The 22,661-nt window shown below is 39.4% G+C and overlaps 1 protein-coding gene and 3 long non-coding RNA genes across 4 annotated transcripts in view; all 4 read right to left on the minus strand.

Annotated features, from left to right (window-relative positions):
• The window catches only part of LOC116716305 (uncharacterized), a 110,794-nt gene that overhangs the window by 70,156 nt on the left and 17,977 nt on the right, over positions 1-22,661 (minus strand). The gene's annotated exons all lie outside the window — the stretch shown is intronic.
• LOC116715993 (uncharacterized) lies at positions 211-4,905 on the minus strand. The gene is made up of 2 exons (XR_004338329.1): positions 4,854-4,905; positions 211-754 (listed from the first exon to the last, which is right to left on the minus strand). It is a non-coding gene; the product is annotated as an uncharacterized LOC116715993 (long non-coding RNA).
• Positions 8,125-11,332, minus strand: LOC116715980 (uncharacterized). The gene is made up of 4 exons (XR_004338316.1): positions 11,294-11,332; positions 9,854-10,033; positions 8,694-8,867; positions 8,125-8,157 (listed from the first exon to the last, which is right to left on the minus strand). It is a non-coding gene; the product is annotated as an uncharacterized LOC116715980 (long non-coding RNA).
• On the minus strand, positions 13,575-15,284 carry LOC116715985 (uncharacterized). Its single transcript, XR_004338321.1, has 2 exons — positions 14,565-15,284; positions 13,575-13,792 (listed from the first exon to the last, which is right to left on the minus strand). It is a non-coding gene; the product is annotated as an uncharacterized LOC116715985 (long non-coding RNA).

Raw genomic sequence — 22,661 nt, forward strand, 5'->3', positions numbered from 1 at the left:
AAAATAAATTTCTGCCGTAATTAGAAGCTTTAAAATCTAGATCAACTGAACAGGATGCTTCCGTCTTTACTAAATAAAGATGAAAGTTTTTAATTTTATACTTTATTTCTTTGTTGATCTGAATACAGAAACCTAAACATAACGGAGGACTAAAATAAAGGTGTTGTTACTATATTTGTACACAAACAGCTACATAGAAAAAACACAAAGAACATTATTAAAAACTTTATTGTCTCATTAAACACCCAGGAACCAACATTCGATAGAAGAAATGTGAAAAAAAATAACATAACATTGGTGCAAAATACTGCAATTCCCAATATTCCTTTAAGACCCAGCAGATGTCGCTGTAGCTCCATTCAGAGAAGAGAAGCTGCAGCTTCGCTCTGATTTTCTCCTCTAATTTTACATTCAGCATATTTATCAGGTATTTCCTGTGGATAAAAATATTTGCAGCTCTCCCTCCGAATAAAAAACAACCCAGAATTTGGAGTGAAAAACTGTGACTCACCAAATCGAGACAGCTGTTTCCTGCTAATTATCTCGGAGGAAAATTGTGCAAAAAAACTTCCTGGAAAACCGAGAGTGACTAAAACTTCCTGAACGAGTTCCTCGATGCCATCTGCTGGCAAAAAGGACACAAAGACGCTTTAATCCCTCGTACTGTTGATGTTCCTCTGGCCTCCTGCTGCGTTTCCCCTTCGGTTGCAGCGATGTCTGAGGAAGAGGAGGAAGAGGAGAAACGATGGTGTCTCTGGGACGACAGAGAGAAACAGAGCAGCCTTCACCTCAGCTTCACCTTTCACCATCTGCAGCTTCTGCAGTTTAGCAGCAGCAGCAACCAGATTATGTGCTTCTTTTAGTAATAATTGGAGTTTAATGGCTGCTTGAGATGAGATAAGTCACGATCGGCTGAAACCATCAGTATATATTCACACCGGCTGAAAATCTGAAGAGAAACTATTATCTAGAGCTTATAATTAAGTTGCAAGATGAACTTTGATGCATTTGTAATACAAAGAACTGCTTGAGTCAAAGAACATCTAGAAACACATCGAAGCCGAGAGAAACGCAGAGTTACGGCAGGTTGCTTTGAATTATGCAACTAAACACTTCAGGAGGTTGAAAACATATTTACACTAAAAAAGAGATAAATATTATTTTTCTCAGGTTGAAATGAATCAGATTAAACTTTCTCTGTTTTAGGTCACTGAGGAACATTATTTCTTTTTTCTCATTTCCTCAGTTTTTGGTTGATTCACCTTGAAAGGAGCAGAATTATGTCTTTTACAGGCACATAATCTTAGCATCAGTTATAAAAAAATGCAAAATATATCAAATGTAACTTACATAATTGGACTTAGTCATTTAACACCTTGAAATTGGGTCTCTGTCTCTTTAAAAACTCCCGCTCTTTCTCAAACTCCGCCATCATATAGTTTAAATTAAAACTAACCGTCTTTCCTCTCATTATTAATTTCCCAAAAATAAGTATTTTTTATAATCCATAAGCCATCAACCTTTAAGCTTGCATTAATTAATTTCTTATAAAGCTAGGGAAAATAAAGATGCATTAAATTTTTTTTTTATTGGCAGATTAATGTTTTTTCTGATACATTACATAATGACAGCACTCTGGTTTGGCTGCTGTTCTCCTCTAAGTGGTTTTTATTTTACTTTACAGAAGTTTTAAAGCTCTCCCAACTTTCCTTCTAATGGCAGCAGATTTTATTGTATTCTACATTAGATTTGATCAATAGCTCTCCAGGTTTTCTGAAGGTATTCAGAGGATTTTCTCACAATTTCTGTCCGGTCTTTGTACCGCAGCAGCGTTTAGTGTTGTGAAATAAAAGACAGGTGTAAAGTGGCAGGAACAAAGACGCTTAAAATGTCTAAACTCCAGCTTGTAGTTTATGTCTTGATTTTCATCCAGTTTAACAGATGAACTCTGACCTTGCCCAGCCTTTTATGGCTTTTGTGATTTGACACCTTCGTTCGTCACACACAGAAACATGTACCAGCTACGTACCGAGACGATGCGCTCTGCCACCCATTTGTTGAGACCAAATCAAATAAACTAAGAAATAAACTAAATTCAATACGGCCCCCAACAGCAAAACTTTCTTTTTTAAATCACAGTGTTTCCATTAAGATCATTTAGTTTTGAAATTGTGTAATTATTTTGTGAATTGAAGGGCAGCTAATGTGGAAAAGCGTCTCTGTCGCCTGGATTTTGAGCTCATAGCATGAAATGCTAATAGCAGGGGTGTCCAAGGTGTGGCCCGGGGGCCGTTTGTGGCCCTCTTAAGGATTTTTGCAGCCCTAATGGAGCAAATCTGGCCTCCATGTGTTTTATTAACATTTATTCAAAAAAAAACCTACTGTATTGTTTTTACCTCTAAAATAAATATTTCTCAAATATCAATTGTTACAGCTAATCATGGATCCATTTAAGTGAATTTAAAGCAAGGACACTCTGCGGTCGGAGATTCGGATCAACTGACAAAACAGTTGGATTTTTATTTTGCAGATTTTGGTTCAGCTGCTAAATAAAAGCTGGAGAGTTTATATTTTGGAAACCAGTGTAGAGTCTGAAAACTTGTTATATATTTAAAACTCAATAATACATCCAGGCTGAAGCCTTTGTGCTATGAGTGACCTACACATTCAACAGACTCAGGCTGCCATATACAGATAAACACCACAGCTGGGAGGTCCAACATATACAAACAGTGGTGCCAAAGCACGTTGACATGTGGCAAGAGGAAGATGGAATCGAACCTACGCCCTTCCTATTACAAGACAACAACGCTACTCTCAGAATCTTGACTTTTGGATCCCACAGAGGAATGTTACTGACAACCTCAAAATATACTTCAGTTTTCCTGATTCAGCTCAATTCTTCCTCTAAAACCAGGTTCTGAGTCTCTGACGTCAGCAATTATAAATCACTGCAATTAATAAACATGATTTGATTTTAAAATAATTGGACATCATTTATTCTCCTTGTTAATTTATCATTTCTCTTTCATACGTTTTATTCATTGTTAGCTTTCAGTGCCTGCGATGGACTGGTGACCTGTCCAGGGTGAACCCCGCCTCTCGTCTGGTGACAGCTGGAGCTGGGCCCCACCGGCCCCCCTCACCACCCTGCAGGGATCAACGTGTTCAGATCATGGATGGAAAGATTTGATGGTAGATTGTCTCCCTTAAGACCTCACTGAAAACAGCTTCATAGTTGATGCCTCAACATCAACTGATTCTATCATATTGCTGACTATTTTTTCTACTTCTAACATAAACAGGTAAAGAAGTAACCTAGAAATGTTTTCCCAGCCCAGGCATCCGGTCCCAATCATCATCAGTTCTGATGATGTCACATGCATAGCGAGTCCGCTACGTCTTAAAATTGTAAGTCAGACTTTTTTCTTTGCCATTTTTCTGTACTCTTTAAAATACAAATGTTCTTTTTTGTAGGTTTCTGTAAAGTGCAGTGAATGGGAATGTTCTGCCGTTGATCCTCACTGTTCTTAGGAAGGAGAAATGTCAGTATGTTTGCAATAATACTGGAATACTGTGATATTAAATTAAAACAATACTCTGTCCTTGGTTAAATATTTTTCACATTTCCTCTAAAGTGTACCTATTGTTTCATTGTACTAATTTTCATAAGCATGTTGTCTGCAAATTTTGAATGTATTGACAATTTGTACAATTCTGTAATAGTATATTGGCAATGTACTCTTGAAAAATGTAAATATATTTAAAATAAAATGTGATTTGTTATGCATGCCTGCATCCAACTCTATGACCAACATTCACCATCCGACCCGATGGAACTGGAGAGGTTCTGAAGGAGGAATGGCAGAGGATCCCCAAATCCAGCTGTGAAAAACTAGTTGCATCATTTCCAAGAAGACTCATGGCTGTACAAGCTAAAAAGGGGTTTCTACTGAGCAAAAGGTCTGAATACTTATGACCATGTGATGTTTCAGTTTTTCTTTTTTTAATAAATTTACAAAGCTTTCTACAATTCTGTATGTTTTCTGTCAAGAGGGGATGCTGAGTATACATTAATGAGAAATAATATGAACTTTTCTGAGATTAGCAAATGGCTGCAATGAAACAGAGTGAGAAATTTAAAGGGGTATGAATACGTTTCATTCATTAATTCACCAGGGACTTTGATTTTCCTCATTAAAACAAAATCAGAGTAAAGGAAAAACATGGATATTTGAAATGTCCGTGATTGTATTCAGTGACTCAAATATAAAATACATAAAACAACTTTCCTAGCAAGTTGGCAAACAGCTGTGGAAATTATTGCTGTGATTCAACCAACAATTTTATGATTTTCTAATGAGCAAACATTTAAAACCAGAAAGACTCAGAAATGGAGCGATGGTCAGAAAGAGGTCAAGTTTTCCATATTAAAGAAAGTCCATAAAGTAACGCATTTGATCCAAAATGTCTGATTCAATCTGGATTTTCTACTGATAAAAGCCCAGAGAAATCCTCTCTGATCAATAAATTATAGACTTCATATTGAAATATTTTCCATCCACCAATCAGGAACCCAGATATCTCAGCCGGGCCACAAACACTCAGAACCTACTGGTACCAGTTTGACTCCACTATGAAACTGGGAGCAAACTCAGCTTGTTGTCTGGGTTACAGATGAAAACTCAGAGAAAATCAGAGTTCCTGATTGAAACCAGGTGCTGCAGTTCTGCATCATAACCAGAACCAGAACCAGAACCAGGCCCAGTTCTGGTTCTGGTTCTGTCCAGCAGCTCAAAGAGAGAAAACCCAGTCAGGACTGGAAACCAGAAGAATGTGGAGTTAAAACTCACCTGATCAGATCTTTGCTTCTCCTTCTGTTCACACAAACCGAGTCGGAACGAATTGGACCCGATTCTCCAGAACTTGAACCGGACCCACCTGAGGCTCCGCCCCCTCTCACAGCAGAGGTGTGTTGCTAATGAGAAGAATCCTGTCTGATCATCACTACCAGGAAATAAATGGAAAATAACAACCAGTTCACATTTCAGTTTAAAGATTATTTATGTTTAAACATTTCAAGATTTTTTTTCCATGACTATTTCATTAAATTAATAAAGATTTTCAAGTTGATCAGATTCAGTTTTATCTATAAAGACTTTTATAAAATAGCCAAAGCTGCACCAAGTTTCTGCTCAGCAACACAATAAACCACTAATAATAGTTTCTGCTTGTTCTAATCCTCAGCGCTCACGTAGCAGAGCTCACTTCATTTCAGCCTCCTGCCTCTGACTCCCCAGAGGATCCATCACTCTGCGTCTCTGAGGTCTGAGTCCGGGTCCAGAAAATTATCTTTACACCCGTCTGGCCCCCCGGCACTGCAGAACAGGACATTACCTGTCCAGATCGCTACAAAAACATTGACAAAAAAACAGAAATATAAAATACAGCGGACCTAATTCAAACCTAATTCAACATTTATAAAGAATCCTATGTCCTTTTTTCTTGCACCCCTTCAAATAAAGTCTTACCAAATTTACTTCCTTGCAACCACATTGTTTTAAATAATATCACACCCTGGTTCACTTACACCTGCTTAGTTGTTTATGCTGTGGATTAATTTCACATTGAAACATTGTAAATAAAACATCAGCAAAACAAGAAGTGAACACTCACCTGATCCAGACGCTGATCTTCTTCTTCTTCTTCTTTTTTGGCGGTTGGCAAGCAACTTATTGATGTGCATTACCGCCATGAACTGGAATGGAGTGTGGATCGGGATGCTACATATATTTTCCCCCAACCCCCCAAAAAAAGAAAAAGAAAAGAAACCTTATATCCTTTCTATCAATTTCGTTTTCTTAAGATAATTTATTAAATAACAAAAATATACAGACTCTGCTCTGCTGCTGCATGGAGTCTGAACCGGTTCTGATCCAAACCTGACTAGAGCTGACACACCTGAGGCTCCGCCCCCTGACCCAGCTGAGGCTCCGCCTCCTTCCAGGTGACAATAAACACCTTTATTTTCATGTTTTCCTTTGTATGAGTTGAGCTGTAAAACTTTAGGTCAGATTTGAACTTTTTCAGGTTTTTCTCAGTTTTCTGCTCATTTCCAACCAACATTTTATTGCAGGAAATCATTTCAGGAAGGAACCAGAAGATTCAGGAGTCTGGGAGATGAGACTGTAACCGACCTGAACACTGAGGCCCCAGAGCGCCCCCTGCAGGATCTGCTGCACCATTAACCAGACAGAAATGGCAGTTTTATACAAGTTATTATTCTAATTCAATAGCTGATTTAATTAATCGAGTTTTGATTGAAAAGATTGATTCTCATCTGTTTTATTAAAAAAAACATCTTCAGTCTGAATACTGCAAAAATAAACTGCTGGCTAAATTAGTAGCTTAAAGCTGAAATCAACTTGAGATGTTTCTGCTTTTACTAATTTAAGCTGTGAAACTAAATGTGAAAACTTATAATACAGCAAAATGGCCTGGAGGATTAAAATGAAGGTTTAGTTATTATATGTGTACACAGTCAGCTGCATAAAAATACACAAAGATTTTTTAAAAACTTTATTTGGTTGTTAAACATCCAGCAACCCACATTGCATTAGAAGAATTATGAAAATCAAACATGAACCAATCAGCACATTATCCCAGTGATTCTCTGAGGTTTGAATAAATCAGTAAAATCACAGTAAAGAGCCTGAAGTTCTCTAGAAAACTCAAAACATGAAATATGGAGTTAAAAAAGTAAAAACCAAAACAAACTGAGAGAAATTAAAGCTGAGAATCAATGATGACGTAAAACTTCAAGATTTAGCTTTTACAATGAACATAAAATATATAAAATCTTTATTTTTCCAGGTTCCACATGTTCCTGAAAACTGCTCTAAGATCAGAGTTTCTGTAGGACATCCAGTTCTAAACTGGTTAAACTGGTTTCTCTGATGGAAGCTGAAGTTTCTCTGCAGTTTCCAGTAAAGCATCTTTTTATCTGTGGAGCTTTGAGGAACATTTTCATGTCAGCAGAAGGAAGAAGCAGCAGAGAAAAGAGGTTTGAAGTGTCTTTCATGGCTTCAAAGCTGAACTGAAAATGATTCCCATGTTTCCATTCTCAGACCATTTCTGGTTCCAGGATGAAAATGAATCAGAGAGAAAAAAGATCAACTTTCCAGTTGAATCCAGTTCAGATCAAAACTCCATGAAGCCTCTAAATGGAGCCCAGTTTGAATTGGATCTTTATTGATCCAAAGAGACAAACAATATCAGACACTAAATGACAGACACGAGAAAATAAACGGGAGGAAAACCTTGGAGGTCAGAGGTCATCATCATGATCCAGTCAGAGTCTCTTTAGACTCAAACTGCTGCAGCTTCAACCTCTGAGGATCAGCAGGACACTGAGACCATTCTCTACTTTACTGGGATCATCAGTCGGACAAGTCAGTATAATCAGAATAATCAAAATCATCGAACCTGCAGAGAGAAGAAGGAAGGAGAGAGCAGATCAGTGAGTGTTTCCAGCCTCTCTCCAGCAGCAGTCAGTGACGCAGCACATCCACTAGATGGTTTCCAGGCTGCAGTCAGACTGATCTCAGAGCTGTGACCAAGATGAACCCGATCAGTTGTTTCCTGTTGAACTGAGAGAACAAACAGATCTGAGATCAGATCTGCTGCTGCCACAGTTTGATGGATGAGGACCACTGTCTCTAGACATGTTGGACGGCTGGACGCTGGAGTCCAGCTGGACTTCCTGGAGACATGGACACAGCAACAACACTCATCTTCACACCAATACAAACGCAGGAACACAGCAAGCTGCTGCTCCTCTGATTGGCTGATTGCTGTCTCTGTGTCCAATCAGGAAGCCTGAACCATTCTCCTCCCACTGAGAAGCTGCAGCTTTACTGGGAACACTGGATCTTTGCTTTGATGCTAACTGGGTTTAGTTCAATATGCTGACAGCAGCTGGACTCACTACAAACATTTACTTACATTAAAGTCTTTACAAGATCCTTCAGCTGCTGAACATCTGAATCTCCCAGGTTGTTTCCTCTCAGGTCCAGTTCTGTCAGATGGGTCGGGTTGGACTTCAGAGTTGAGAACAGAGAAGTCCAGCTGGTCTCTGACAAACTGCAGAGAATCAATCTGAATAAAGAATAAAAGATGTGAGCTGAAGCCAACAGGATGCAGGTTAACCAGTCCAACAGAACCAGTTAAAGATTCTCATCAATATTAATGCCAACAAGCTGCTGCTTCAATAAAGACCTGCTGACTTCAGAACCAGAACCAGAACCAGAACCTGGTACTGGGTCATGTTGTGTTGGAGGATTTTAGTCAGTAAAATCATTCCAGGTTCTGATCAAAGTGTTGAAGCATCAATCATTGATTATTGATTTGTTCCTGTCAGATTCCAGGAATTCACTTTTCTAGACTGGGTTGAATGACCTTTGACCTTCTTCACATGAGGGGGATTTCTACACACTGGGGGTCCGAATGCTGTCCTGTTCTGACCTCAGATCAGCAGGTCCAACTCAGTTACACAGAGGGACTAAATTAAACTCTGGATCCAAGTCCAGGAACAAACTCACAAAATATTTATTAGAACAGAAGAAATTAATTTGATTTATGATCAATTATATATAATTATTCACAGAAATATCAATAATTATATAATTACATACTCCAATGTCTCCAGTCTGCAGCCTTCAGTCTGTAGAAAACCACAGAGCTCCTTCACTACAGAATCTCCCAGGTTGGTCCAGTTCAACACCAGTTTTGTCAGATGGGTCGGGTTGGACTTCAGAGCTGAGAACAGAGAAGTCCAGCTGGTCTCTGACAACCTGCATTCATGCAATCTGAATAAAGAATAAAAGATGTGAGCTGAAGCCAACAGGATGCAGGTTAAAACTGAAATATGAACAAATAAATAATAAAAATGTAGAAAATTAATTTCCCTGAATGTAAAAGAAACATGATGAACTGATTCTAACATCTGATCCAGTCAAACTGGTTTAAAGAGTCCAAACCAGCAGAACCAGAACATTTGATCAAAAAGAAACTCAAAGTTTTCTATCAGCCTGGATGAGTTGAGCTATTTCTGCTGGTTCCTGATCATCAGCTGGAGACCCGACTTGGTAACTGGATCAGAACCACTCAGTTTCTTCATTAATGGCCTTGGGTTCTTATTAAAGCTGCTGAAAGCCAATGGAGGCCATTATTTCCTAAGGAGACGTGACCTGATGAAGCATCATCACAGAGACGAGGCTCCAACCGACTGACAGCTGTCAGACTGAAGAGGACGGTTCCTCTCTGACCCGGCCCAACAGAACCACAGCTTCAGGACAAAGCTGAGGAACCTGCTGCTGCTGCAAACCTCACTTTCATTCATTTCATCTAGATTTGCTTTTCTACAATCAGTCATTTCTTAGATTTGGTCATTAATGATGATTTGAACTTGTCAGTGTTTGTGGCTCGACTCTGGAGGAACAACATTTCATTCTGGATGTAAAGATGAGAATCAGAAATGAGAAATAAAACAATCTGAATCTTTACCAAACCAAACTGAAACATCTCCATCATTAATTTACATCATTTGAATTATTTTACTCATTTTGTTCATCAGTAAAAAACATTTTAAAGTAAAAAACTGAAAAACAAAGTTCAATAATCTCAAAGTCTGAAATAAGGAAAAAATAATATATAAGGTAAAAAGTTTTAGAGATTTTATTCTGACATTTAAACAGGTTGTTATAAAATAAAATATATTAGAATAAAATAATTAATTAAACTAATGTTTAAAGTATAAATGAAGGATTTTATTGTATAAATAAAGAAAACAAACCCCAGATTCTTCACTTTACTGACTGAACTCTCCAGGATCTCAACCAGAGGCTTCAGAACAGAGTCTCCACCTTCATTTATGTTGATCTGATTTATTTCCAGTTCAGTCAGATCTGGGTTGGACTTCAGAGCCGAGGCCAAAACTTCACATTCATCCTTTTGGAAAAACCAGCCACCAAGTCTGTGATTAGAGAAGAAATAAATTCAGTTCTAATGAAATCAATCTGGATAATAAACAGAGTAAAATATGATAACAGTGATGTCATCATCTGATCAACATCTGATCTTCAATTTACTGAGTTTGACCCCACAGAGAATCTGTGCAGTTCCTGGTTAAAGTCCAGGTTCTGGTTCTGGTTCTGGTCCAGGCTTCATGTCCTCAGACCTTCAGCTGCAGTCAGATGTTGAAGATCTTCTATCATCTGTGAAGGAAAGTTCAGTTTTCTCTGCAGCATCTGATGGAGCTGCAGCATCAGAGCCTCAAAGGAGCTGAAGCAGCTGATGAAGAGGCTGACTGAGCTGATGAAGGAAACTACTGGAGATGATGGAGAGGAGGAGGAACTGCTCACAGCTCGGACTTGGACTAGACCGTTTGGCTCAGAGGAACAAAGGTTTGGATGTTAGAAGAAATTGTTGCTAAACTCCTAAAGAGCTGAAGACCAAAACAGAGCGTTTGGGTCCAGCAGCATTTTTCATGGTGAAGCAGTGAAAGTTCTCCAGTAACTAGAAGAGGCTGGGATGTCTAAAGAGTTGAAGCTCATGTCTCTCCAGGTCTTCATGGCTAACAGCTTCAACAAAAGCTGCAGATGAAGAGTTGATGAGGAAAATGGTTCCAGCTCTGGAAGCAGAGTTCTCAGAGCTTTGGGAGGATCTGACAGAAACTAGGACTTTTTCTGGAGCCAGACAACAATCACCACATTTTGCTCTCATTTACAAACTCAGAGGAAACTAGTGGGAGGAGGAAAAGTTGGTTCACTAAGTTTCTAACTGGTTTCCATGACAACAGCAGCAATTATTGGGGTTATTTTAAAGTGTCCATCAAACCTAAACAGTGATTTTATAATTTAAAAAAAGACAAAGATCCTAAAAGGAGTAGCGGCTCAATGAGTGAAGAGGAGTTTAAAGTGTAAAAGTCTCTCTGGCTGATTGGATCTTTCAGACAAAATAGATTTTTTTCTAGAGTTCAGGGTTTTCTATTCATTTAAACATGAAAACTGATAAAAAGTTAAATATTTTTAAAATGATCAAAATGTCTAAAACCAGAAGCTGCAGCTGTCCTGGATGAGCTGAATGTTTAGATGGTTGAATGGCTGAAATAGTCCAGAGGATGAAGGAAGAAGTTAAAGACCAAAAACATCCAGAAGCAACTTGAAGAAGAAGAAGAAACAGGAGGACAATAGAGCTGAATCAGCATTCACACAATGAAAACATCTGGACTCACCGAGCCTTTCTGCAGTTCCTCACAGCTGGAACCAGTCTCCGTCGTCCTTTATATGATGTGTTGTACTTCTCCAGGTCCAACTCATCCAGAACCTCTGACATCTGCAGCATGAAGGCCAGAGCTGAACAGTCAGTCACTGAGAGCTCCTTCCCTGAATCCAGCAGCCGTTGGATCTCCTGATAAAATGAGACGTCGTTCATCTCCACCAGACAGTAGAAGATGTTGATGCTTCTGTCAAGAGAGATATATTCAATGTTCATCTCCTTCAGGTTGGTGATGATTCTCTGGATGGTTTCTGGACTGTTCTCTGTCTGACCCAGCAGATCTTCTAAGAGTCTCTGGTTGGACTCCACAGTGAGACCATGAAGGAAGCGGACAAACAGGTCCAGGTGGCCATTTTTACTGCTGAGGGATTCCTCCATGACTTTCTTCATGAACTCATCTAGAGATGTTTCTCTGTATTCTTCTCCCAGAAACGTCTTGATCACCTCTGACTTCCTGCTGGTGAAACAGTGGAGCATGTAGACTGCAGCCAGAAACTCCTGGATGCTCAGATGAACAAAGGAGTAGACGGAGATGTCGCACGTCCCTCTCTCTCTTTTAAACATTTCAGTGAACACTCCTGAGAACAACGCAGCATCTTTGATGTTGATGCCGCACTTTTTGAGCTCTTCGTCATAGAAGATCAGGTTTCCCTCCAGCAGCTGCTCAAAAGCCAGTTTTCCTAGAGACTCAATCAGCTTCTTGTTCTTTGGACTCCAGATTGATCTTGTCTTTTTTCCTCCATCATACTTTTCCTTCTTGATTGCGAAGTTAACCTCCAGGAATGCTATGTACATCTCAGTCAGAGTCTTTGGCAGTTTTTCTCCCTCTCTGGTCTTCATCACATCCTCCAGAACTTTAGCAGTGATCCAGCAGAAAACTGGGATGTGACACATGATGTGGAGACTTTTTGATTTCTGGATGTGGGAGATGATCCTGCTGGCCTTCTCTTCATCATCTCTGAATCTCTTCCTGAAGTACTCCTCCTTCTGGGGGTCAGTGAACCCTCTGACCTCTGTTGCCATGCCAACACACTCAGCAGGGATCTGATTGGCTGCTGCAGGTCGTGTGGTTATCCAGAGGAGAGCAGAGGGAAGCAGTTTCCTCCTGATGAGGTTTGTCACCAGAACATCCACTGAGCTGGACTCTGTAACATCAGTCAGGATCGGATTGTTCTTGAAATCCAGAGTAAATCGACTTTCATCCAGACCATCAAAGATGAACAGAACCTGGAACGTTTCAAAGCTGCTGATTTCTTTGGTTTTAGAAAATAATTTATGAATCAGTCCTAATAAGCTGAACTTTTCTTCTTTCAACATATTCAGCTCTCTGAAAGTGAATGGAAATATGAAATCAATGTTCTGGTTGGTTTTGCCTTCAGCCCAGTCCAGAGTGAACTTCTGTGTTAACAGTGTTTTCCCAATGCCAGCCACTCCCATGGTCATCACTGTTCTGATTGGTTGATCTCTTCCAGGTGGGACTTTAAAGATGTCTTCTCTTCTGATTGTTTCTTGTTTCCTGGATGCTGTTTCAATGTGTCTGACCTCATGTTCCTGGTTGACCTCTCTAGTTAACCCCTCTGTGATGTGGAGCTCTGTGTAGATCTGGTTCAGAACGGTTTGATTTCCAGCTTCAGAGAGACTCTGGAACTTCATCTTCAGAAACTCTTTAAGGTCAGGCTGATACTGAATATCAAAATCTGAAGGAAAAAAACACAATAAAACCATTTCAGATATTCTAAGAAGGGTTTGTGTATGAACTTCTATGACGGAAAAATAATTACAGAAAACAAATTATTTTCTGCCAAGGTGTTGCAACCTGAAAGTAATTCCAACTTCAGTCATTGAGGAAATGTAGGGTTTATGAATGAAACTCAGTCTTGTGCTCACTGAGGTGACGGATAAAAGAAAAAAGCAAATAAATAAAAGGTTCTTGCTGCACAAAGATGTTGGGAATCAGTTTTGTTCATTAAAACTTTCATGGTTTCTCTGTTTGAAGGTTTCAGTTAATTTCACATGTTTCCCACAGAGTGACCTCTGACCTTAGAGTTTTACCCAATTGTTTAATTTGAAGTGGCATTCTTTTTGAGCACTGTGCTGGAAACAAAGAACCAAACTGGCCACTTTATTAGGTATGCCTGGCCAGTTACTTGTTAATGGTTTGTGATAGAAAGGCAGCAATAGCTGAGATGAAATCTTGTTACAGCCAATAGAAACATGAAGGATCCAAGATTAGTTGAAAAAAATTGGCTGATCAATTTTTATTTCAAATGTAGAAAAAAGAGTGGAAACATTGTAGCCTGTTCAGTTTTGCTAAAAATAAACAAAATATTGTCACTTGGAAGTTGGAATGCTGTTTGTGCTGCAATGCATTCTGGGTAGATGAAGCTGCTAAATGCAAACTCCTTCCAGCCACATCAGTAATTTTTTGCACATTGAGAGACATTCAACCCTTTCACTTTGAAATGTGTGGAAATGGAAGAAAATCCAGAAATGACAAGTGGAAATGAAAATGAGGAGAACCAACAAGATGAAGGGAAAAGAACCTTATTTTGAAAATGCCAACCTGAAAGGAGAGTTTATGCTCCGAAGAGCCTCAGTTTCTAAATCAAACTGTTTATGATTAGCATCTGATTAAATCATTTTCTCAAATATATTATAATGGTGAGTTATAAATCCTGAAATTAACTTCATTGTAAATTAAAACATCTACTCATCTTCCATTTATTTTATTTTACATTAGCTCATGTTTATGGTGTTATCCGCCACTAATATATTAAACAGGTTTACTACTGTTCACATTATGAAAATATTTTTTTTGTTTTTAATTATTATTTTAAAGCATCCAGGGCAATTCACAAGCAGAGAAGAGAGGTTTGTTAACGGTGTTCTGATCTGAGCATAAAAACAAAGATTTGAGGGAGAACAGAGATTACTTCAAAGAGAGCAGAAGTTTTAAGTGGAAAAAGATCAAACTTTCAAATTAAAAATGTAAGCTTTTGATTTTTGGCAGTAAACTTCCACCATATGCCTACATTATGCTGACCTTTCCAAGCCACTTTACAGTAGCAGTCGCCTCCACAAAAGGGTGGAGGAAAATCAAGACAGATGTTCCTGCTGAAAATCTGTTTTGATCCACAGTTCAGCAAGAAGTGTGTCGGTGCTCTATACGGTTTTATTAAATGGTAAAATATCTGCACTTGCATAACTCTTTATCTAGTCCAGAGGACTCCAAAGCACTTCACACTACATTCTGTCATTCACACACTGATGGCGGGGAGCTACATTGTAGCCACAGCTGCCCTGGAGCAGACGGACAGAGGGAGGCTGCCATAGCTCTAGTCATTGCTGTTTTCTCTTTACTGTTTCTACTCTGTTAAGACGATGGGGATGAAGGGAGAGACCAGGCCTGGCAGCATGGGCGGGCATCGGGAGGCATTGTCCACCCTGGACTGGAAGCTGTTTTTGTTTATTTTCTTTTTTACCTCAGAGTGGCCAACTTTCTGTTATTTCATCTTAATTTGATACAGTAGGGGCTCCCTCAGTTCCTGCATCTGTGCCCTCTGAGTAGAAGAAATGGACTTCAGGCACTGGAAACATTAGACTCTAAGATTTCTGCAACATATAAGCTAATGTTTATGCTAATTTCAGCATAATAAGTCAGCTTAAGTCAGAATTTTATACATGTCAAGTTTACATCAGAATTATTTGTTGTTTTAATAAATATGGTTCTTTTATTGAAACATTACATAAACACTTGTTTATGTAAATTAAAAGCCTGTTTACTCTGCCCCTCAAAATAATCCATTCCCCCCCAGCTAAACTCCTCTGGAGCTGGTCTGGATGGGAGTGATGTTAGTAATTTGTTTCCATGAAGGAATCATAAATCACGTTCCCTCAGACATCAACAGCAGTCCCTCCCTCTCCACCCAGACGATGTTCTGTTATTCAGAACATTAAAGTTTTACTCCACACCGCCATGATGAACTGAACTGAACTCAGAAAGGAACAAATCAGTTCATTAAGTGATTTGATTCAGTTCATTCACTGAACTGACCACTAACCCTGTAAAAATACAGAAAAAGCTTAGCAGTAATGTTGGTTTGTCATCCAGTTTGCATCTGACGTGAGGAGCTCTTATGTCGCCCCCCACAACAATCTGACCTGGGCGGTTGCCCGTATCAGAAGCTGCCACTGCCCTGGACTGATCAGGTGGTGCCTCTACTGGTACCAGTTCACAAAGTCCAGTATCCACTGGGACAGGTGGATAACCTCAAACTAATTTAACATAAATTAACGTAAATAAAAGTTACTGAATGTCAGAGCCTGTTGGTCAGGCAGCCAGCTGTTTGTCTGATGGACTCCATCTTAAACTGATGAGGACTCACTCTGACCCAGAGCCTCATGTGCCTCAAACTGTCTGAATAAATGTGTTTATATGAACATTAATCTGGAATAACAGAGCAGGACAGACTGACTTTCTAGGATCAAGATTAACCTGAATTAGAGACGACTTCATGTCTGCAGATTGGGAATGTCTGAACCTTCAGCCCATCTCATTAAACAGATCAATGTAATGAATTCAAGTTTTCTATATTATCTGTGGTATAAATCATGTCTGCACCGACTGATTGATGCTGTTTGGAGACACTGTGAGCGTTTTAGCTGGGAGTTGAACCAGACAGAGTCTTTGTGACCCTGATGTTATTAAAATTAAATTAAAATATTAAAAGAGTTTCTGTGAATCACTTCAATGAACATTCAGAGTTTTTCCAGCCTGAGTTCAGGTAACTTTGTTCTGGTCTGTCTTCATGCTGACTCAGACTCATGTTGCCTCCATAAGGTTAAAGTTCAGGTAGAAAGTGACCCGCAGTGATTAAGTATCATCATCATTAGTATCAACCAACACTCAAATGGCACTCTCTTTAGCCGTCCTGTTTGCCATTTAATTCCTCTTAACATTGTGATGTGGTAGAACCAAGATAAAGTAAGTTGTAAGCCTCATCATATTGATTCTATAAAGTGTTTGTTGTATTTAGAGACAATCAGTGGATCATCAACACATATATTCCATTTACACCACCTGGAAAAACTCAGATTTAGCTGAAAGAATCACAAAAAGACTTTTCCAATCTTGAATTTCCACATTTCAACTATAAAAAACACGAGTCTGGTTCAACAAAGATGATAGGAGGAAACTCTGATTGGAGGTGTTAGGCTTCACCTGGAGCACAGCTGCTCCTCTCCATCCATCCTGGAAGATCTTTCCTCCATCCATCCCTCCATCGTTCATCACTTCTTATCTTTGCAGGGTCATGGAGGGACTGGTGTTCAGCAGTAATCAGGCGAGAGCTGGGGTTCACCCTGGACAAGTAAAGACATTCATTCATCAGTGAAATAGTTCACTATCAACAGGCTGGAGCTGAAGATGTTCATGAAGATCCACCACAAACTAGAGACCAGAAACTGGGTCAGAACCTCAGAACACAGTTTTTCCTCCCCGGTTGGTTCTGGTAACTCAAATCCCAGATAAGGTCACTATTAAATTAAAATGGTTTAAATTATTATTATATTTTTTTATCTCTGCATCAGATTCTAATCAGAAATCAAAGTTAAACCCTGGTTGGTCTCTGCAGAGTCACATCCACCAGATAGAAACTGGTTTCTTACTCTGGTTCTGATGGTCCAGGTTCAGTACTGATGTCTGGAGGATGATCTTTGGAGAAATCACTCCTCATGGATGGACTGATGGATCCTGGAGATTCTGCTCTGTCCTTTTTCAGATCCAGATCTTCCATCTTCTGGACGTCCTGAGAGAGAAACCAGAACCAGTCAGTCCCAGTGATCCAGTTCCAGTAACTGTCCTGTGGAGCAGAAAGCTGGTTCCCATCATAGATTCAGAGGATCAGAGGAACTTGATTCCAGCACAACCTCAGAGATTTCTGAGAATTAAACACCTTTTAAAGTCAGGTGGGTTTTGTCTTAATAAATCTGGAATTTTGACATCAAACTTCTTGGTCTTTCAATCAGCAACAAAGAGCTTCTGCCAAAAACAAAACAAGAAAACATGAACCAGCAGAAAACACCAAGTACTTCACTGGTTCCAGTCTGACTAAAGAACAGGGATTTCTCTGTGTCAACAGGTAACTTCTCATTGGAACGACAGAAATCACCTGTGGGGTTATTTCAAGGTTCAGTCCTGGGGCCCCTCCTATCCTTAATAATTTCCTGCTTGGTCAGGTTATAACAAAATAATCAGATTATTTACCAAGACTAAATGACACAAAGCTCTACATTATGATGTCACCAGGTGACTCTGAACCATCCAATCACTGAACACATCCTTAGAATAGATAAATATCTGGATTTACCAAAACCTTCTCCAGCTGAACACAAACAAAACTGAAGTTATGTTTGAACCTACAGAGGAAAGATCTAGAGTCAATGCACAGCTTCAGTTATTACAGCTGGAAACTAAAGATAAGAGTTTCTGACCTTCACAATCACATAAATCAGAACGCTGCTGCTGGCGTTCTGACTAAAACCAGAAAGATAGATCACATCACCCAGTTCTAAACTCCTTCCATTGAGAGAATAGACTTTAAAATACTGTTGTTAGTTTATAAATTACTGAACGGCTTAAAGATCTGCTGGTGTTGTATCAACCTTCCAGACTTCTCAGGTCTTCTGGTTCTGGTTCTGCTCTGCATCCCCAGAACCAGAACCAAACACAGAGAAGCAGCATTCAGCTTCTATGCACCACAAATCTGGAACAAACTTCCAGAAAACAGCAGAACAGCTGAAATCAAGACTAAAAACCATTAGCCTGTTTAGAGTTGCCTTTGAAACATAATAACTAGAAAATAAAGTAACTCTTTTCTGTATTACAACTTTTTATAACTTTTCTTTATTTTTCCACTATAATGTAATGTTGCTTTTTTGCTTATTATGTAAAACTTTAAACTGCCCAGTTGCTGTAATGTCTTATGCTAATAAACTTGATAACTTTGAGTCGTCCACTCCTCCATGATGCCGTTTCCAGGTCTGAACTGGATCCTGATCCAGGTCTGTAGAAACATCCAGACTGAGGTCAGATGTAGTGAATGAAGGAGTGAACATTTCCTATGAAGCAGTGAAGTGTTGGTCCTGAACTCAGCGGCTTGTTGCCATGTTGGAGCGGCTCCTGTTAGAGAGCAGCGGTTCTGGAACCATTCAGGTCCAGATCTGGTTTAGAGGAAGATGTTCTGCTGAGAGTCAGAACCTCAGAGACCGGCAGAGACACAAACTGGACCAGTTAACCCAGAACCAGCTGCAGTTCAGCAGGTCCATTAAAACCTTCAGTTTGTATCTGAGCTGCTGTTTCTGGAACGTTCTGACTTCACCTTCAGATGGACGAAAGAGTTCACTCAGTTTCTGATCCAAACATCGGGTCACAGCAGGCAGGAAGAAGAACCGTCTGATCAGAGAGAAAGAACCAAAACCAAAACTCCTGACTCTGAGCTTCCATCTTTAATCCAAACATCTGGATCAGAACACTGCCTTCTCCTTTATTATCAGACTATTGTTGACTTTATTTTTATTTCTGCTCTGTCCTGTTACTGATCACTGACCTCCATCTTGTGTTTTCAGTCAGTCTGGGAGGAACAGGGAGTGGTGACTGAGCTCAGAGCTACAGAATCAGTACCAACAGGTCCATCCAGATTCCAGCAGACAGAACAAACATTAACCTTCCTGCTCGTCTGTCTCAGCCACTAAACATTTCTGGTATTTTTTATTTACCTGATCAACTTCCTCCAGAAAACGTTTGCTGTGAATCTGCAGCACAAAATGAACTGATTGAACTGATTCAACGACATTCATGTTTGTTTTCCTCCTGCTTTGTTTGGTGGAATCAGAAAGTTTGCTGGAAACACAATCCAACATGGCCAGACATCGTTCTAGAACGGGGAAATTAAAACCTGTTAAACTATAACTTGTTGGTTATTGTTTACTGCCACAATGTTTTCTCAGGTTCTGACTAATATACGAGTTTTCTAGAGATAATTCAACATTAAAAAGAGCAACAAGAATCCTCCATGATGCTGGGTTCAGAAATCAGATAAATCCACTGTTTCTAAAAACCTAAATACTCAAAATTTGGACATTTAATTGGCTTCAAAACTCTAAAATATTAAATAAAGCAAAACAAAGTTTACTACTGGAAAACATTCAGTGAAAGAGAAGGAGAAACAATTTAAGAGGAAAATGAATCTAAGAAACAATTATCTGGAGCTGAAATGAAACAAATGTTTGTTAGAAAGTGTGGAGCGGATTTATGGAAATGAAAGCCTGAACTGAATTACATCAATTTTAAAAAATCTAAAACTCAATACATTTAAACAATATGCTGTCTCATAACATGTACACCTAAATATATTGTAACAGAATAAATTATTTTTAGCATAATTCACTGTATTTTGCACAAATTATTTGTAAGAAAGGAAAGTTTTGCTACAGCCTGCTCCCTCTGAGCAACATTTCTTTCTTCTTTATTGATTCATGTGTGTGTGTGTGTGTGTGTGTGTGTGTGTGTGTGTGTGTGTGTGTGTGTGTGTGTGTGTGTGTGTGTGTGTGGGTGTGTGTGTGTGTATATAAAGAGAGAGAGAGAGAGGTGGGTAGTAACTACTTACAGTTACTCTGTTACTTGAGTTACTTTTTAAAAATAGCATTTCAGGAGTATTTTTATGATGCTGCACTTTGTACTTTTATCTAGAAGTATCTGATGTTGAAGTAATGCGACTCTTGAGAATAATTTCTGGCTGATCTGCCCTCCTTTGCCCTTCATTTCATTTCTCCAGTCTGAAAACAACCAGAAACACTGACCGAGCTCGGAGCTACAGAACCAGGACCAACAGGTCCATCCAGATTCCAGCAACAGAACAAATGTTTACCTGCTGCTCTAAAGGGGCGGGGCTTAAACAACTGGTTCTGAACTGAAGTCCTGATGAGGAAGTTGCAGACATGAATCATAATCAGAGACCCACTGGTGTCCCAGTCTGTTACTGGGAGAGTGTACTGCAGGAATGCTCTAATGATGCCTCTTGTGATGTCATCAGAGGCTCGTTATGAAACAACTGAACAGAAATACGGAGCAGGACGTGTTGCTCTGCAGGAGACAAACTAGAATTTATTCAGAAAACTGAGCCAGAATCTACAATTTCATCCTGGAAACCAGTTTTTAATGATTCAGCTCAATTCTTCCTCTAAAACCAGATGTGAGTCTCTGAGGTCAGAGGTTTCTGACATCAGGAGGAAGAGCAGCAGAACCAGTAAAGATACTGGAACCAGTTCAACTCAGCAACAGGAAACTGCAGCTTTAAAAAAGTTTGTTGGTTCTGATCAGCAGGAAACCAGAACCCGACCAGAACCACAGCTCCATGAAGCCAGCAGCTTGGTTCTGAAGGAGAACCGGGTCGAGTTCTGGTTCTGGTTCCTCCACAGAGAGAAAACCCAGAGAGAGGAAAACAAGAAGAAGTGAAAACTCACCTGATCCAGACTCTGCTCTGCTGCTAAATGGAGTCTGAACTGGTTAGTCCTGATCCTGATCCATACCTGAGGCTCCGCCCCCTTCCAGGTAACTTTAAGCATAGAAGCACCTCAGGCTCCTCCCCCTTTCAGGTAACAACAAACACCTTTACTTTCATGTTTTCCTTTGTATCAACATTGAGTTGAGCTGTAAAACTTTAGGTCAGATTTGAACTTTTTCAGGTTTTTCTCAGTTTTCTGCTCATTTCCAGCCACATTTTATTGCAGGAAATCATTTCAGGAAGGAACCAGAAGATTCAGGAGTCTGGGAGATGTGACTGTAACCGACCTGAACACTGAGGCCCCAGAGCGCCCCCTGCAGGATCTGCTGCACCATCACCGTTTCCAGCAGAGAATCAATCATCTGTTAGTCCAGACAGAAAAGCTGAAGCTGTCAGTGAAGCAGATCTGAAGCTGAGCAGCAGAAACCCAGAAGAACTGGAAGCATCAGCAGGAGATGAACTGGACCTCTAGGATCACTGATGCTGCAGCTGAGGAAGAGGAGGACGATGAAGGTGAAGCTGCCATCCTCACACTTCCTGTTTATCAACCCAAGAAAGCAGAAAACCTGCAGAAAATCAGCTGAAGAAGAACCACGAGGAGCTGGAGACGTCCTGCGCCCTCTAGTGGCTGATTGAACTACTGCACTGGGAGAACTGGACCTTGACGCTACTGCAGCTCAGCGGCTGGTTTCTCTCTGAATGGACCAATCAGAACCAAACAGGAAGTAGATTCAGCTCTGAGACAACTATTTACAACTACATACTTACACATATGTACAACATTTTAGTGTTTCAAACACTTTTATTTAGGAAACATAAAAAATTATCAGCAGTTTTCAGAGGAAAGTTTTAACACATTAAAACTTAACCTTTGAAATGAAACCATATAATTGTTTACTAAAATATTTCTTCATTGCTCCTGTAACAATAAAACTTAATAAATATCTTGTGTTTTTATTAGACCTTTATATCAGTGTTTTCAGAGTCCAGGTGTTATTTATTAGAGAAACTCAGCATCTGCTTTATTATAAATACATTTTCTTTCTAGTTTTCCTTTTTAAAAAAACACTTAAATAAAAAAATTAAAAACAGTGATATCTAACATTTTATTTCTTGACTGTCTGGTTGTCGATTCTCAGTTGGAGAAAAAACAAAACAAAACAAAAAATATATGATTGACAAATATTTAACATTTTCTATTGTAAATTTCTACAAATAAATTGTTTGCATCTGCCCTTGTGATGGAGGCCATACAACATTATTATTATATGAGTCCCCTGAGTCTTTCTCATTTGGGCCATCAATGAATTTCTAGGAGACAAAATGAAACATTTGGGTTTATTTGACTCCAGAACTTCAACCTCGAGGTAAAGAAAACAAAGGAGTCAGTTAATTAAACCGATAACATCCATTAGAACAATGAGGCAAATCCTTTGTTTTGTGCCTTTGTTACAAGCTCTCATCCATGCTGTTACATTCATTACTTGGTTGGTGTTTTTGTACATTCATGGACAGAAATATGTCGTTTTTCTGTAGTTCAGTGGGACTTTGATCAGGGGATTGTTGGACAAGGTGTTGAAACCTGGAGATAAAATAGTCTAAAGTAGGTTTGATTCATTTTTCATCAGGATGTTTTAAGAGGTTATGAAGAGCTTTAAAAACCCAACCTACTGCAGAGATGAGATATTATCCCACTTTCTCAGTCAGGAGAACATCTGATTGGCTGGTCAGTGTCCTGCTGGTTCTCTCTTATCTCTACCT

This window comes from Xiphophorus hellerii, chromosome 24 (assembly GCF_003331165.1).
Source record: "Xiphophorus hellerii strain 12219 chromosome 24, Xiphophorus_hellerii-4.1, whole genome shotgun sequence".
Classification (NCBI taxonomy): Eukaryota; Metazoa; Chordata; class Actinopteri; order Cyprinodontiformes; family Poeciliidae; genus Xiphophorus; species Xiphophorus hellerii.